At 39.6% G+C, this 15,862-nt stretch overlaps 1 protein-coding gene across 6 annotated transcripts in view; it reads right to left on the bottom strand.

Annotated features, from left to right (window-relative positions):
* The window catches only part of LOC140243716 (RNA-binding motif, single-stranded-interacting protein 2-like), a 540,753-nt gene that overhangs the window by 83,324 nt on the left and 441,567 nt on the right, over window positions 1-15,862 (bottom strand). The window lies entirely within an intron of this gene.

The following is a 15,862-nucleotide window of genomic DNA, read 5'->3' on the forward strand; positions in this document are numbered from 1 at the left end:
TGCATCACTTGTCACTGTAGAGCAACATGTGGGCATGCCCTCCAACCTGTCTTTCCTTGGAGAACATTGCAGCTATGCCAGTGAAACAAGATGCCTGCAAGGGGTGCACTGACATGGCCAGTAGCCAACTCTTGTGTTTTTAAAGGGATCTATAGTTCTGGTTGAGACCTAATTTCAGGTTTCTAACAAAAACATTTTGTGTGTGTGTGTGTGTGTTTGTGTGTGAGATATAACGAGAAACCTCTTATGAAATATGAAAGAGCATGTAATTCCATGAGGAAATCAAAATTTATTCGATGAAAATTGGTTTTGAAATGGCTGAGACATCCAAAATGGAGCAATTCTAATGAAGTGTGGGACCCACCTTTTATTACTATCGCTTTACTTTGTTTTTGGATGCTTCAGTCATTCTCAACCCAATTTTTCATCAAATAAACTTTGAATTCCTCTTAGAATGGTGTACTCTGTACTATTTCATATGCGTTTTCTTGGTATCTCGCAAAAATTTTAAAGCCCAATTCTCATCTCCACCAATACTGTACCATCCCTTTAAATATATACTCCTTTGTAACAACTTGCAAAGGAGACAATTTTCTGATGCAGCAGATTCCAATACAAGTACAGACCACAGCCCAGGACTAAGTATCAGATGGGTTAAAGCCCAGGACCAAGTATCAGATGGGTTAAAGCCCAGGACTAAGTATCAGATGGGTTAAAGGACCCCCTCCCTATCTAACTGCCACTTTTCACTCCAAGGTAATCTGTACTCTGAATTCCGTGCAGGCCTAATGTCATCGTTTTCTCTTCATTCTTTGGAGAAAAAAAAATGAAGTTGCAGAACATATTTTTGATAAGGGCAAGTTTGGTTGCACAGAGGACTAATCAACTCCACGGACATGACACAACTTCTCACAACATATAGGGTCTACAACTGATGATAGTCCAGGGGTTTCACTAACTACCGCTACCACTTTACCACTTAAAAAGCAAAACAGCGGTGGCCTTTTTGAGAAGACTAAAAGCTGTTCTGAGAAACGGTTATCATGATGAATACTTAGAAAGAAATTATCCAGTACCATCTGGGGGAAGAAAAAAAGCCTGCAAATGTTCTTCTTACCAGAATATGGCAATTCAGAGAATTCGCTACCTTTATAAAGCTTGTAGAATACAAAATGTGGAGGTTTACTCTACAGCCATTTTCAAATAAACTGCAGGCTTTTCATGTTCAGACCCTCATTTTTCCTGTAATGTTGTTGATGTTAGAAAGGACATGGAGCAGGTGAACGGCTTGGTATACAGGACCGTATACGACAAACTTTGACATTATTGTTCCTTCACTTCCCGTCTACTCTTGTCTTGACACATGCCAATGCAGCCGATTCAATATGTGTAGGAGTATACCAGTACAATCCATTCCACCTGGTCACATGGTAACCAAACATTATACGTTATGGTGAGCATGTATATGTACCTAAATGTAAGGGTATGGTTTGTGTGTCTGTGCATTGTCTATATATTCCCTCCACGTGTGTGTGTGTCCGTAACAGCAACCTGTCGTGTGTAACATGATCCCGACAGTGTTGGCAAGCATGTTCACGCATCAACTACAGTACCGGAAAGACACGAGCAAGACATAAATGTGAGTCATCTTGTTGTTGTTTTTTAGCCTACCGATGTTGTAATTCTGCCGATATCTGCCAAGAGGCAAAATGTAGTGGATTGGAACCAACTGATCACGGAGTTTCCCTTCTTCTGGTCTTAGATAAGCCACTGTCTGGTATGACAGCTCAACAGAAAATCATGAGAATATCTTATTCTGTACGCACAGCAACAAAGTGACTAGCACAGTGACCACCACAGACTGTACTAAAAGATACTTCATTTAGATGATGATGTGAGTTTTGAACCAACTGATTTGAAACAGTCCAGTCAGTGTAAATGATGCTGTCTGTATCTCAATCGACAGCAATGGAAGGTACAACCTGTAGAGGCAGAGGCATCAATAATCAATGGAATACCTAGGACATCGGATCAACTATACTGAAGTATTTCGTAAAAATAAAACTGTGAAATTGGTCTCCCTGTACAAATGATACCACATAACATTATAGTATAGACCATACCAACTATGTGTCACTCAAAGAGCAAGTATTTGACTCAAATTAACTAGGTACTAGATCATCGATAAATTGACATGAAGCAATAGAATGGTGAAATGGCTAAGCCAAGTACTGATACACAAGTGCACTTGACAGAATTCTACTTGACAGGACGTGGAGGAATTCACCCTACCGAATAGACCCAAACTGCCGTTGGTTGCTGGGGAGGAATGATGTAAGGCGACTGGGCGAGTGTCTTCATTTCAGAGCTGTGCTCCCTCTACAGGTAGACGGAGAGTTAGTTTTCCCCTGAAAGTCGGATCGATAGATGCTCAGATGTACACAATGTGGTCACACAGGAGACATATAATCCAGGTTTACACGTGAGCTACAAAACATCCAATATTCTCCTGGATGCCAAGGGTAAAAAGAGGATCAACCCGGAGCGTGAATCTATGAAAACATCAGGTTTGATACCAGACAGCTGCGGCCCGCGGGCCCCTGTGAAGGAGAATCGATCGGGGCGGAGAGAGAGCCAAACTGCCGGGTTACGTTCCTCCTCGTCCGTGTTCCTCGTGATGATTCAATTTGAGAAGAAAACAGACGTGCAAAAAACCCAGTAGACTACGCTCGCTGAGCCTCACAAAATCTCCGCTATCATCTTTCTCTGAAATGGCAGATGTTTTCTGAAGAAGCCGTGTATTATCCCCTGATGATGCTACTGGGAATTTGCTGTCTCCTCAAGGGGCGAGTAAACAAAGGATGACAACCTACATGGACAAGAAGTGTTCGACTTGTACCGCGCATCAAACAGGAAAATTCCCCAGCATTTGTGGATCCTGGGTATTACAGCTCTGGTAAACACAGATGTACATGTACCAAACGACCAGGTTTCTGGAGAAAACTGGGGAATCACAGGTGGTTTCCCAATGTCATCTGAAGCCGGGCAAAAAAAAAATAAAAAAAAAAATAACGAGATACGGAGAGCAAAGGCGTCAGAACTTGGGGATAACGAGAAAACTCCAGCGAGTATCACAGATGTTTGCTTAAACCATCCGATGACACTGCAATCACGTGTGCAATGCAATATCCCCAATCACTCGAACTGAGCGCTGTTACTAGTGAGCCAAGTATTTTTTTCCCTAAGATGCTGGGCACACCACACCGGAGAATCAAGATCTTGTGTTCTGTAATTGACGAATTCTACCACCACTCTCTCTCACGCGGCAGCGAAGTGGAAGGGGAGGAAGGGAGAAAAAACAAAAATGTGTAGAAGAGAGAGGGAGGGTGGGAGTGTTGAAGGGAGTAGAGATCCCACTGAAAATTATGTATAAAAAAAACGACACGCTGCTCTGAACAGGTATTGGTTGTTAAATCCCTCTGATTTGATTTGCGGAGAGAGGAGGTCAGCCGAGGTCCAGGGTTGGAATGTTGGCAATGCACCAAAGAAGAGAAAGAATGCCGAAATACACAGAGTCAGACTGGTAGATTTCTCCTCAAAGCTGTCCACTGATAGTACCAGCACTACTCGCTCAGAGAGGGGAAATGTTGTGCGATTTTCACGAGAGGGGGGATACGAGATGGTGGGGGGGGGGGATATAACTGGGGGGGGGTGGAAAAGAGTCAAGTCAGAGAAGAAGAAGAGGGTGCTGTTAAGTCCTTTCTCCACTGTGTGCTCTCATGTACCTGGTCTGAATCCACTCTGGTTTTTGATCCTTTTTTTTTTTCCCTCCCTTTCGGCCGGGCGCAGACTGGCCACGAAAACGACTTCGATTGTGCGGGGTGATGAGAGGCAAGACAACTTTCAGTTGAGCACAAATGTCAGAGAGCGGTGCCGATGGATGAAATAGATGCCAGTGAGTTGATCTTCTAAATCACCCGGTTCCTCGCTGGAGATACTCCTGGTTTGTAAACCGTGTCAAGCGCACAAGGGTCACGTTGAGATCATACAGTCCCTCCGGCTTATTAGCATTCCCCCTGACAACGGCCCCGCCCTCGGGAGAACAGAGCAAAAGAGAGAGAGAGGGAAAGAGTGTGTGTGTGTATGAGAGAGGGATGGGGAGAGAAGACAGGAGGAAAAACTGGAGTCGAGATGAAGATGATGCTAGTGAAGAGTAAATTTCTCTGGTCCGTAATTAGCCGCTGACTGGCTGAAAAGCGGCTCTCAATTATTCCGGCGCTGGACTCAATTTTCCCGCGAGAGCCTTTTCCGAATATCTGTCTCCGATGTGTGATCACTCCCTCTCGCAATTATTCACGCGTGGCATAAAAGCAAAGCTCATAAGTGTGTATCTCGCTCCTGGAAAAGAAACAGTTGGAAGACACAACACCCCTCCACTGCTTCAGAATGTCCACAATGCCTCTATACATCCAACACAATCACAAATGATCCACTCCCTGTATACAGCTGATGGTAGTTATGCAATACCCTCTCCTGGATGCACATTGGTGTGGGAGTGAGTAGTCAACTGTTCTGCTGTCCGGTGGATGAGGGATGAAGTCCAACCGATACAAAGCCTGATTTGACTCAAGATCTCGTGACATGCATCCAAGGAACAGTGACAATGAGAGAAAAAAATCCACAATATGTCACGAAAGTTCACTATATTTGATATTTCTTTTCCACTGTGAAGTCTCCTCACAGTGTACTCCTCAACACTGCTCTCGTTCTGTACTCTGCTTGGAAGCTCCCTCCCACCTTCAGTGCAGGCCAAAAGGCATTGGACGTGAATTAGCGAAGTGCAGTGTGCGTCCCTTTAGGTAATACATTGGGGGCATGCAACCGGCACGGACTGTACAGTGACTTCTCATGCATGGAGAGACCACACATCATCTCGCACACAAGTACCAGTAACAAATCCCCCCCACCACGGCACAACACACACACACACACACACACACACACACACACACACACACACACACAGCCTGCTGTTACGCACATCAATGTCCTTGCTCCCATCTGATCCAAACCCATTCTTAATCACTCACTCACACGTTAACTACACGTGCACATGCACATACACACACACACACACAGAGAGAGAGAGAGATCCACATACTGTACTCTGGTATTTAAAAGATCTTACCCACACAAACTCTATCAGCCATGTCCCCACCCCCCCCCCCCTCCACCAACCAGCCCTCATCTGTCCAACTGTTTTAACTATCCTCCCAGCTGAGCAGGGGTAAACCACAATAATGGGAGGGGCACTTTTCTGGTCATGGGATGGAAGTCAAGCAGGGCATACTGGTAGGCAAGTGCACAAGGGGGCTGAGGAGAAGGGGCGTGGCTGAACATATTGGAAACTTCTTCGCCTGTGATACCACGTAGTCTGTCTACCAAGGGTGTGGTGGCCCTGCACCAGGCCATAGACAGTGCACCACTCACCACAAAGTAAAGACATTTATGTTCACAGAGTAACCATTCTAATATAATACACACACACACACATACACACACAACCACACAAAGTCATGTTCTGTTTATCAAATGACAATCAACACTGGGTAATTCCCATAACCTTTTAACATAACATGCCTCATTTAGACATACATTATCATGGCATCAGCAGTTGCGATTTAGAAGACTAAGAACACTAATAAAACTAAAACACTATTTGTGTTCTAGAAACCTTTCTGGCTTTTAGCATATGATTCATGTAGTAAATGAAATAATAAATAATTTGTCAGGATACTGTACAACCAGAAATATTTACGGTGTGAAACTTTTGCGAATTGGCGACTAGCATTCAACGCATTGAACAGACAAAAATTCTTTCACACATTTTACCTTCGAATCATGGCACCTCACAAAAAATATGTATGCAAGTTTCATGCATATGAAAATTTTTGTTTTAAAGTACATGGATTTTTGTTTTACAATACATGGATTTTTGTTTTACAGTACATGGAATAACATTTCTCAGACAAAAGCAGGATGTTGTGAGGAGCTACCGGGAAACAACAATGGTCGCTGTTCAAACAGGAAAATATAGGCTTACAATTTTAATATGGGAACATTACTTTGAAATAGCTATGTCAGGTCAAATTACACAATTTCCTTTTGAATCAAGCTATATATTTTTGCAGTAAATGTAGAAATTAGTGGCACTGTAAGTGCTACAAGAAGGGTAAGTAGTAGTTGGAGAAGTAGAAGTTGTTGCTGTTATTGTACAATGTGGCAAAAGAAGAATTAGAAGTAATAACGGCGATAATTTGCAGCAGCAAGCAGTAAACAAAGCAGCAGGCTCAAAAGTTGGTGTAGTCTTGGTCAAACGTGTGTACTTACATGGACTGAAAGGCCCCCTATGAAGGACTGGTTTGGTTTATTCCACAGCAGGATCTCAGAAAGCAAATGATGATTTGTACCGGCTTGCGCAAATCAAAGTGCTATCAAGCTAAACTCTGTCTGCTCTGACAGACAGACACCACAGTACAGTAAAATCTATATCATGATTATGATGTGGTCCGTGGAGGCAAGTACACTTAGACATGCCACTGTCACACCACCAACACCACCATTACAAACAGGTATGATTAGGGGAAATACCTTCTAGGAAGTAGGAACACATAACTGATCGATCAGCCACAAGTTGTGGAGGGGGGGGGGGGAGCGGAATATAAAAGAGGTGGGGCAAAATATCGGGCCACGAAGGCAATTGGTCTTTCATTCTTCCCTGTTTTCATTTTTCCATTTTCCTTGTGGTTAAAGGGTGATTCTAGCTATTAAGTGGCCGGACATCAACGTGGAATGCTGTGGCATTATTACATTTCAGAAACCACCATTCACCCAGTCCCACTCTACTTCGCACGAACACTGGCTGGCGGTTTGAATACCGTGGGACTGTGGATCAATGCACGAACTTTGGATCATGGCATGCCATGTGGAATGCAATGAATGACTTTGATTGTGCCTTGGTTTTTCTTTCTCTCTCTATTTTCTTTCTTATTATTCTGCTGGTTGACAGACTGGAACACAACAAGTTGATGAGCAAACAAACCTTTAAACAAACCCTGATATGTCATTGGTGATAAAACACTTTCGGTTTACAGTAATCATTAGTTTATACTTTGATTGAATAATACAAGATCACATATTTGTAAGATATTGTTCACCACTATCAAATAGTTTTCAACTTCACTCAAGTGGGCTAAATGGGGAACAAAAAACAAATGATACAAAAGCTTGCAGCCAAAACCTTCAGAATGCTACTAAATATTTGCACTGGTACCATAACTTATGAGTAGGGCCTATCATTTTTTCCCCTTTTCAGAAGTACTACCACGCAAAGAGCAAAGGCAAGCCTTCAAAGTAATGGCTTTGAGCATGTTTAGTGCTTTGTTTGTTTTTTTCCACATCACAATCGATAGTATGTGTGTGGTGGAAGGGGAGGGGGAACTGACATAAACATATACAAGTAACTTTTTGACATGTTTTACTCATGACGCACCACTAATGTAATTCTGTCCCTGTGTTGTGCATAGAGCACATAAAGACGCTTTGTCTCTGTCTTTAAAAATAAAAATTTAAGGAAAAAAAACACTCCCCACCACCCCCCCCCCAAAAAAAAATAGACAGAAAAGCATTCTTCATGCATTATAAAGAGAAGAAAGAGCAGGAGTAAGGGAGAGAACAGCAAAGAAAACTAATCCCAGTTCCATCACTCTAGAAGAGAGGGGCTAAAATCACTCTTGCTAGGTACCCTCCAAGGCCATCTTTGGTGCCCCCTTAGAACCAACCCACCACCCCCACCCCCCCTTGTTTTTTTTTTTGCTATTCCTACCGTATCTCTGTCTGATTTATGATGGCTATATACTCCAAAACTTCTCCCCATAAAAAGGCACACTACACTCCTCCAATACACATTCCACGGTAATACCATAAAGATCCCAAACCAAGGGGGGTTTATGGCTATGTGCTTCAAATTCCCAAACAATGGACAGAGGTCACACAGCCAATAATAGTGAGATATACATGCAATCTTATTCCTCCTCCCTTAGCCCCCCCCCATATCAAGAGGGATGTGGCTAAGAAATAGATGGGGGGGGGGGGGGAGGGTTCGATGAGTAGCTGGCTCATCTGAGATATAATTTTTGCATATTCAAAATACATACCTAAATCTTATCTAGTCTGCCTTGAATGCAGACAGTAAATGTTGTCACTGAACAAACACATAACCCTACTTCTTTAAACCACTATGACATTCATGCAACCATGATCATAAGCTAAGGATTCCAACAAAGTATGACCGATAATGATTTACCGATTCTGTACAAACTTATGGAAGAGTCCCATTCTGGAGAATAACCACACAGGTGAATCCAAAGGTGGGAGAACACTATCAGTAAGATTTGGTTGTCCAGAAGATGGGGTCAAATAGAATGCCACAACCCCTGGTAGGCTATTTGTAACACCATGAATGAATTTGCATCATGCAGTAGAAACATTTTACTGCATTACAGGATCAAGCCCTACCCTGCATCCCCATAAAGTCGTGTTTAGATGGTATGTTACGAAGGTCAAACACGATAAATTACTACATGTTTCTGTGTCAACATGGATGTCTGGGGTTATTTTGTCTGCCAACCTGTTACAGACATGGATTACTCTATCCTTTCCTTCAACTGATGCTAACAAAAAAAAATAGTCCTTATCACCTAAAAGATGTTATGGCTTTGACCAATGAATTCATTGCATGTTTCCACGATGAGAAAATCGAAAGCTTGAAATTGGAATACGTCAGCAGTCTGGGGTACCAAATAGAAACAGGTGTGTCTGACTTTACATCATGCTTACCTGCTTTCAATATTAAGTAAATATTTTGAAAGGGTTATCACATATCAGTACTACTTACAGAAAGACACAGATAGAAAAGAAAAAAAAAATCACATTTATCTCTTCAAAACCAAACATTGTCATAAATCCACAACAAAGTGAATGTTACTGATGCATGCTTGTTACCAGTATTGCTTTTTTCTCTCTTTTACATAAGATATAAGAAACATGTTCCTTATTACTGATGTTATTAGATATAGTAAATTTTCATTAGAAAAGGTTTAAATTAAAACTGACTATAGAGTGATGATTGGTAAGTGAAGTGAGCTTCACGCTTCTTGAAAAGTTCTCGAAAGCTTCTTGAAAACTTCTTGATACCACGACTGAAAACATCGAAGAAAATGGATCGTTTCTTCAGATCAGATAACATATAAAAGAGACAAATAGCTCTATACATAGGCCATATTTATTTCATGACATGGATATAATTATTGAATGATGACAATCAAAATTTTGAAATCAGACATTACCAGCTGATGGGTAAGTGATTATAAAATTCTAATTTGTGTGCAACTGATATATCCATTGTGCCTATGCAAAAACTATGTTAGCAATCAGGAATACATATATCAAAGTATGGTATGAAACATAAATAAATGGGGATTATACTAATGAGTCATGTGGGATAAGATATGGAAGGTGATATATGCCCACTTTCAAGCAATAACACATTCCATTCATTGTGTCTGGTTGGCCTTGCATGGCATGGCATCATTGTGAGGAGAATGAATTGAAAATTCAAGGCAGTCAGACTGCAGGAGAGTGCAGAGGCATAATCAATCTATAATTACGGTGAAGGTTACTCCTGGCCGCTATGCCGAAAACTTATTTCAATGACGACGCAAGAGATGTTAACATGGTTGCGTCTTCACGGAAAGGATTAGTACAGACATGTGTAAATTCACGCATGTTATGCAGAATTAGGACCGCTTGAATGTCGGTTTATCACCCAAGATGGTGCCCTACTCGCTGTCTACAATCGGCCAATCAAAATGACCACGCTTGATCACATGACAGTGGTGTCGCATCTTTTGCTTGCATAAGTAATGACTTTGGATATGACTTTTCAGGCATGTTTTTGCACATTTATATTTAAATACATTGTACAATGATAATTTATTCTGCTGTTATACTTAAAGGTGAACCCAAGTGTAGCTAAAACTTGGTCTGAAAAGAAGGAGTAAACATTTCTTAGTAAAACAATGAAAATTTGATCAAAATTTGCTGAAAAATAAGGAAGTCTGGATATTTTGAAGTTTCGCTTAGTTTTCAGGGAACACTTCTTGAACAGTAGGTATGAATATTTCATCCCCTTTCAACTTGCCATAAGTAAGTTATTCATGTAGGTTATGAATAAGATTTGAAATTTTCCATTTTTCATTCAAACACAATTATGCCCAAGTGTCAAATTTGATATATCTAACTGATCATTATTCTGTAAGTTATTCAAAGGAATAACATGCTGCATACTTTGGTATTAAACAGAGATATTGAATTTACGTCAGTCAGTTGTGAGGTGATGACATCAGCTCACTCATTTTCATATTCATATCAACTCTATGAGAACTGTTCAGCAGAAATTAACAAAACTTCACAATTTCACAACTTCTCTAATTTCTATCCCATACTGATCAAATTTTCATTGTTATACTCATAATATTTTACTCTGTCTTATCACACTATCTTATAACTAGACTGGAATTCCTCTTTAATATGATTTACCAAACTTATTATGTCATAATTATACATATAGTGAATAAAGTTATAAAAACATATCAAAGAAAATGTGGTTTTCAATAAGTGTAATGTTGCAAACAAGTATAGTGTAAGAAAGAAATGACAGATATATAGCAAGTAATGCTGCATTCATGTTGACCACAGCACATACATTGAGATGTTTGCTCAATGCAACATCAGTTGAATTACCAGCATGCAAATAAGCACAACATTTTCTGTTAATATTTGCTCACTTTTGTTTAATTCTTTTTGAAACATAAACCATTGTTTCTATTCTACAGATTTCTATTCAAAACAATGTTTATATGTGACAGATTGTCTTGCCTTATGAATCTTTCATGGACAGGACTTATGACCCTTTTGCAGGAGAAAAAGAAGTCCATTTTAGTGAACATGAACATTGTCATTCACTTCAACAGTTACAATATTTGCAAATTACATGATAGCTGCAAACTATGTTGTGACCAATGAGATATAAGGAATATAGAGACTTTAATGATAATTTTGTCCTGGTTTTCCATTCATTACTGCATCTCTTGAAACACTACTGCAAGTACACTATATGACAGTCATAGAAATAAAAAAAAAAAATAAAAAAACAGAAAAAATGAGGTGAAAGATAAAGTGAAACTGATATACCTAATATTATACAGATGAGGTTCAAGGGCAAAGAAAATATAGTTTGGATAGATTACATCAACATCATGGGTCTACTGCTGCTAAATCCATGTGCAATTTCATATCATACATTATCACTTTTACTTTCCAGAGTCAATTAACTTCGAATCAAATCTAGATATGGCAGATATACGAAACCCAACTATGACCCGTATGCACAGCTCGTGTGGTAATCTCTAATCTATAGCTCTGATAGGTAATGTTTACTGCTGAATAATTGATAAAGAATTTAAAAAAAGTCGGTCACAAAAACTACATATTTCAGCAAATCAATCTCCTCGCAATGATGCAATCTCATGTTATTGGCATTTGAAAATAAGAATATCACACAAAAAATACACACAATCACAATCACAATCACAATCACAATCACAATCACAATCACAATCACAATCACAATCACAATCACAATCACAATCACAATCACAATCACAATCACAATCACAATAACAATCACAATCACAATCACAAACACAATCACACACAGTATGATCATTAGAAGATAAGACAAAACTACAGGTATTGTAGCAGCCAATTCTTGTAATGTGATATCTACAACCACTACATTCTCTGGCAGTTACACAAATTCTTGTCATGAACAACATTTTCTCATTGTTAGTTCATACATTTAGAGATATCTTGTTGTGGATTACATTTCATTTTTGGCTACAAGGACTCCTTATAACGTCTTCATCATAAACATTATTTCTGTATAAGTTTACATATTTGCACATCACTTACAACTGTGGCAACAAACAAACAAACAAACACACAAACATCTACTAAAACATAGTATATCAGAGGCACTTGTCTTATTGAGCTTATGTTTTCACAGCCACAGCTTTGATGTTAGAGTTTCAATGTGGCTCATGAATGACAAATTACACCCCGAGCCAAGATACAATAAAAAAATAAAGAAATAAAAATATCAACAAAAAAAAAAAGAAGAAGAAGAAGAGGGATAGCTGACATGTATATTTGACCTCTGACCTCCTCTGACTCTTGCATGTTCACATCTGATCAGAATATCATGGCAGAATTAAATGTGTGGCACCATACTCCGTTCAAGGATACAGATTTTGGACGAGTAAGCAGCAACACAGATTACGACATCGGTGACATAAATAAGACAACAGAACACGTTTATCATGTCAGTTCTTGCATTCATAAAGGCACTTCTTCCCACACATTGCTTCATTTAAAGATTTTGTCTGCATGCATTTTTGTTATTTCATAATTTCATTTATTTTTATTTTTTTCAATCTTTTCTTTGGCAATGATAATGACTGTGATAAACCCAGCGACAAATTTCATGCAACCTCCACAGCTGATCACATAGAGCAGGTCGGGTAGTAGATATGATGTGAGTTTTATTACAAACCGGATATATGAAATAAAGGAAATGTCATAATTAATTCTGTGCATGGTTGTGCTCGGCTAAGCTTTGGAATTTACACATTTGACATGATAAATAGATAAATACGAGTAATAGTGAACAGCCACTAGACAAGAGAGTACACACACATATAAAGATAATGTCAACTCCACATCTATCTAAAATGAGCGTATAGCTAGTCACGCATACAAAAACACAGTCCAGAATGCTATTAATACATTGCTCCTACCACAAACCTGTGCTAAGTATGACTGCGTTAAGAGAGAAAAAAAAAAAAGAAAACAAGGAGGATTGTGTTTAATATAAGAAGCACACAGATGTTGAACCATAACAATACAGATGAGTTTTACATGTATTTTTTTATTTCTTTTTTTAACACATTAATGTATCACTTGTTTGGGCTACAATGTCCATGGGTAAGCAGAGGGCAGTGATTACACTTTGCAAAAAAACTTGTGTATGCGGTATACATCCGTATGTAATTCTCACACAATGCGTGATAATACGGGCATTCCCCAGGAAAAAAAAAAATAATGGAAAAAAAAAATACATAAGGTAAACTTATGATTCATAGGCTCTATATATGCATGCTTATCATATTTTGTAAGTTTGTACATGTATATACGGAAAAAAAAAAGCGTGTGCAACACCTCTTTGCCGAGAAACTTACCTAAGCACTTGAAAAACATATCTAGATGGAAAACAATGAAAGAGCAAAGGGGAAGATTGAAAATGTTGATCTGTGCAATTTTTCTGGAAAATGGGACCAAAAATATATATCTAAAACCCTAACATCAACCAAATGAGCATGCATACTACCCCAGCCAAATACTATGCATCTTGGCATGGAATAGAGTTCAAGAAAGTACTTGAGATTGTTGATACTTCCGATACACCAGGACTACAGTGAAATTCACAGAGGAAAAGGGAACTATAATTGTGCGTGGATTGCTGTAGATAGTTTTTGATATCATTCTCATGATTTACAATCACTGTCCCACTCTGTGTCCAAGACTTCATATTCAGCTCCTGCAAATATTGCAGTGTGCGGAAGATGGATCCAAGATTCAATGTCATACCACTGCCGTACTGACAACATCCCATCAGAAAGACTGGCACACAAGGCTAGCACAAGTGTCCATCAATTTCCCAATAAATGATCAGCAGTTTAAATGAGCATGATTTGTGATCTCAGTAGCATTCTTGGAGAAGCTATAACTTCTTTCACTCACAAAGCAATTGCTGCATGTCTCATAAAATTCATATTGAAAAGCACTTTTTTAAGTTCAATTTTAATTGAATGAAACAAAGTAAGCAGTGAAAAAATGTCACCTCACATTGTACTTCTTTGAATTTTTTGGTCAACCACTTTTCATTGTTTACTGTGACTTTTTTCCTCTAACTAAAAAAAAAAAAGAAGAAGATTCACAGCTGTTTAAAAATGGCATGAACAACAAAGCAAATGCAACAAGCTTTTCTGTATACAGAAGTACTGATGCACCAGTGCCACCCTACCTATTAACTTTCTACTTAACATTTTTCACTCGCTGGTGTCAAAGAACCCCCTCCTCCCAAATACACACACACACAAACAAACACACACATACACAACAAACACTCATTCTGTGCGTGTTTCTGGCTTCTTCAACAAGTGGCCTGTTGAGTTTACATTGATTTTGGGATCAGCGTATGTCAAAAACTAAAAGTGAACTATTGGTTAGTTCCAGGCTACAATATTCCATCTCCTATCATAAAGAGAGAGAGATATAAAAAGGAGAGATAGAGGGCAAGAAAAACTAGCCATTTTAAGATACTTAGCAACCATAAGAATGAATGCACATCTGTTTGACAAATGAATACTATTCAGTCTTTCTTGGCAGCTTATTACCCCTCCCTATCTTAGCCTTTTGCCAATCTATTTCTGTACTTTCTCAATCTCTAAATCCCTGCTCCATCTCCCCTTCCTAAAGACCCGATCGTAGCGTGGGCAGACCATGGAATGAGAAAGTTGGCCCAACTCGGATATATTCGGGAATCCTCGTAACGAATTGTGTACAGCTTTATGCGCAGCACACACGTGCATGGTTGAAGAATGCCTACGGGAGTTGAACATTACCGATGAGTGTAAGCTTTGATGCACATATTCGCTGATGGGCAACTATATTTTAGCAGGCCTGTGCAAGTTGCTGTTTTTGAATGTATCGCAGTGGACAGCGAATGAAAATAAATTCAATCGGGCCAGCCCTTCAACCTCACAGCTTCCTAATGCTACCAGGTCTTCAAATGGATGTTAGATCCCTGCATAATACTTCTAATATATTGTACATTCAACCTAAAAAAAAAAAAATGATATGTTGAGCCAGCTTGTATGAAAGGGAACTACAAAGAATTTGACAAGAAAAAGATGATTTAAAAAAAATGACAAAGTCATATGACAAAGTTCAAACTCCTTTGGAAAATAAGTCTCTCTTTAAAAGGCACATTCATCAACATATCATCAGCGGTTTTTAGGATAGTTTGAAGAAATACTAATTGCTTTAATATCATCAACATCTCCCAAAACTGCATCTCTTGGAACCTATAGAGTCATTGACCTTGGTCATGAGACTCAATCGTAAACATCGCAAGAAGTCATCACTTGTTTTCTACAAAGGGGGAAAAGAAGGGGAAAAACACAAAATGTTGGCTATTTTGGAGTTCATATGAAGAAAATTACCAGCACTAATGCTATAATCCCAGAGGAAAACAGTCCTAATTGGTGTGTGGTAGGTAAGGAGGGAGGAAGATGAGGTTAGGAAACAAGTTTGGAAGGTGGCAGCAGTGGTCAGGGTGATGGGGGGAAAACGGAAGGAGGGGGGAGTGGAGGGGAAGGGAGGCAAGAGTGGGGGGAGCTCTCTGGAAAGACGGCATACATGGAGCACTCTTATCGGTCCCCCTGACACGATGATGGGCCGCCCACTGATGCGTTGCCCGGGCGATGCGATGGTCTGTGACTGACAGATTGGCCGGTCACGCATCGGCAGATGCCTGACGGGGAGCTGGCGTACACATTAGGAGATACTGTATCCTCATAACCACAGTGCATTTGAGCATGACAGTCCCATAGCACAGGGG

Source organism: Diadema setosum, chromosome 20, assembly GCF_964275005.1.
Source record: "Diadema setosum chromosome 20, eeDiaSeto1, whole genome shotgun sequence".
Lineage (NCBI taxonomy): Eukaryota > Metazoa > Echinodermata > Echinoidea > Diadematoida > Diadematidae > Diadema > Diadema setosum.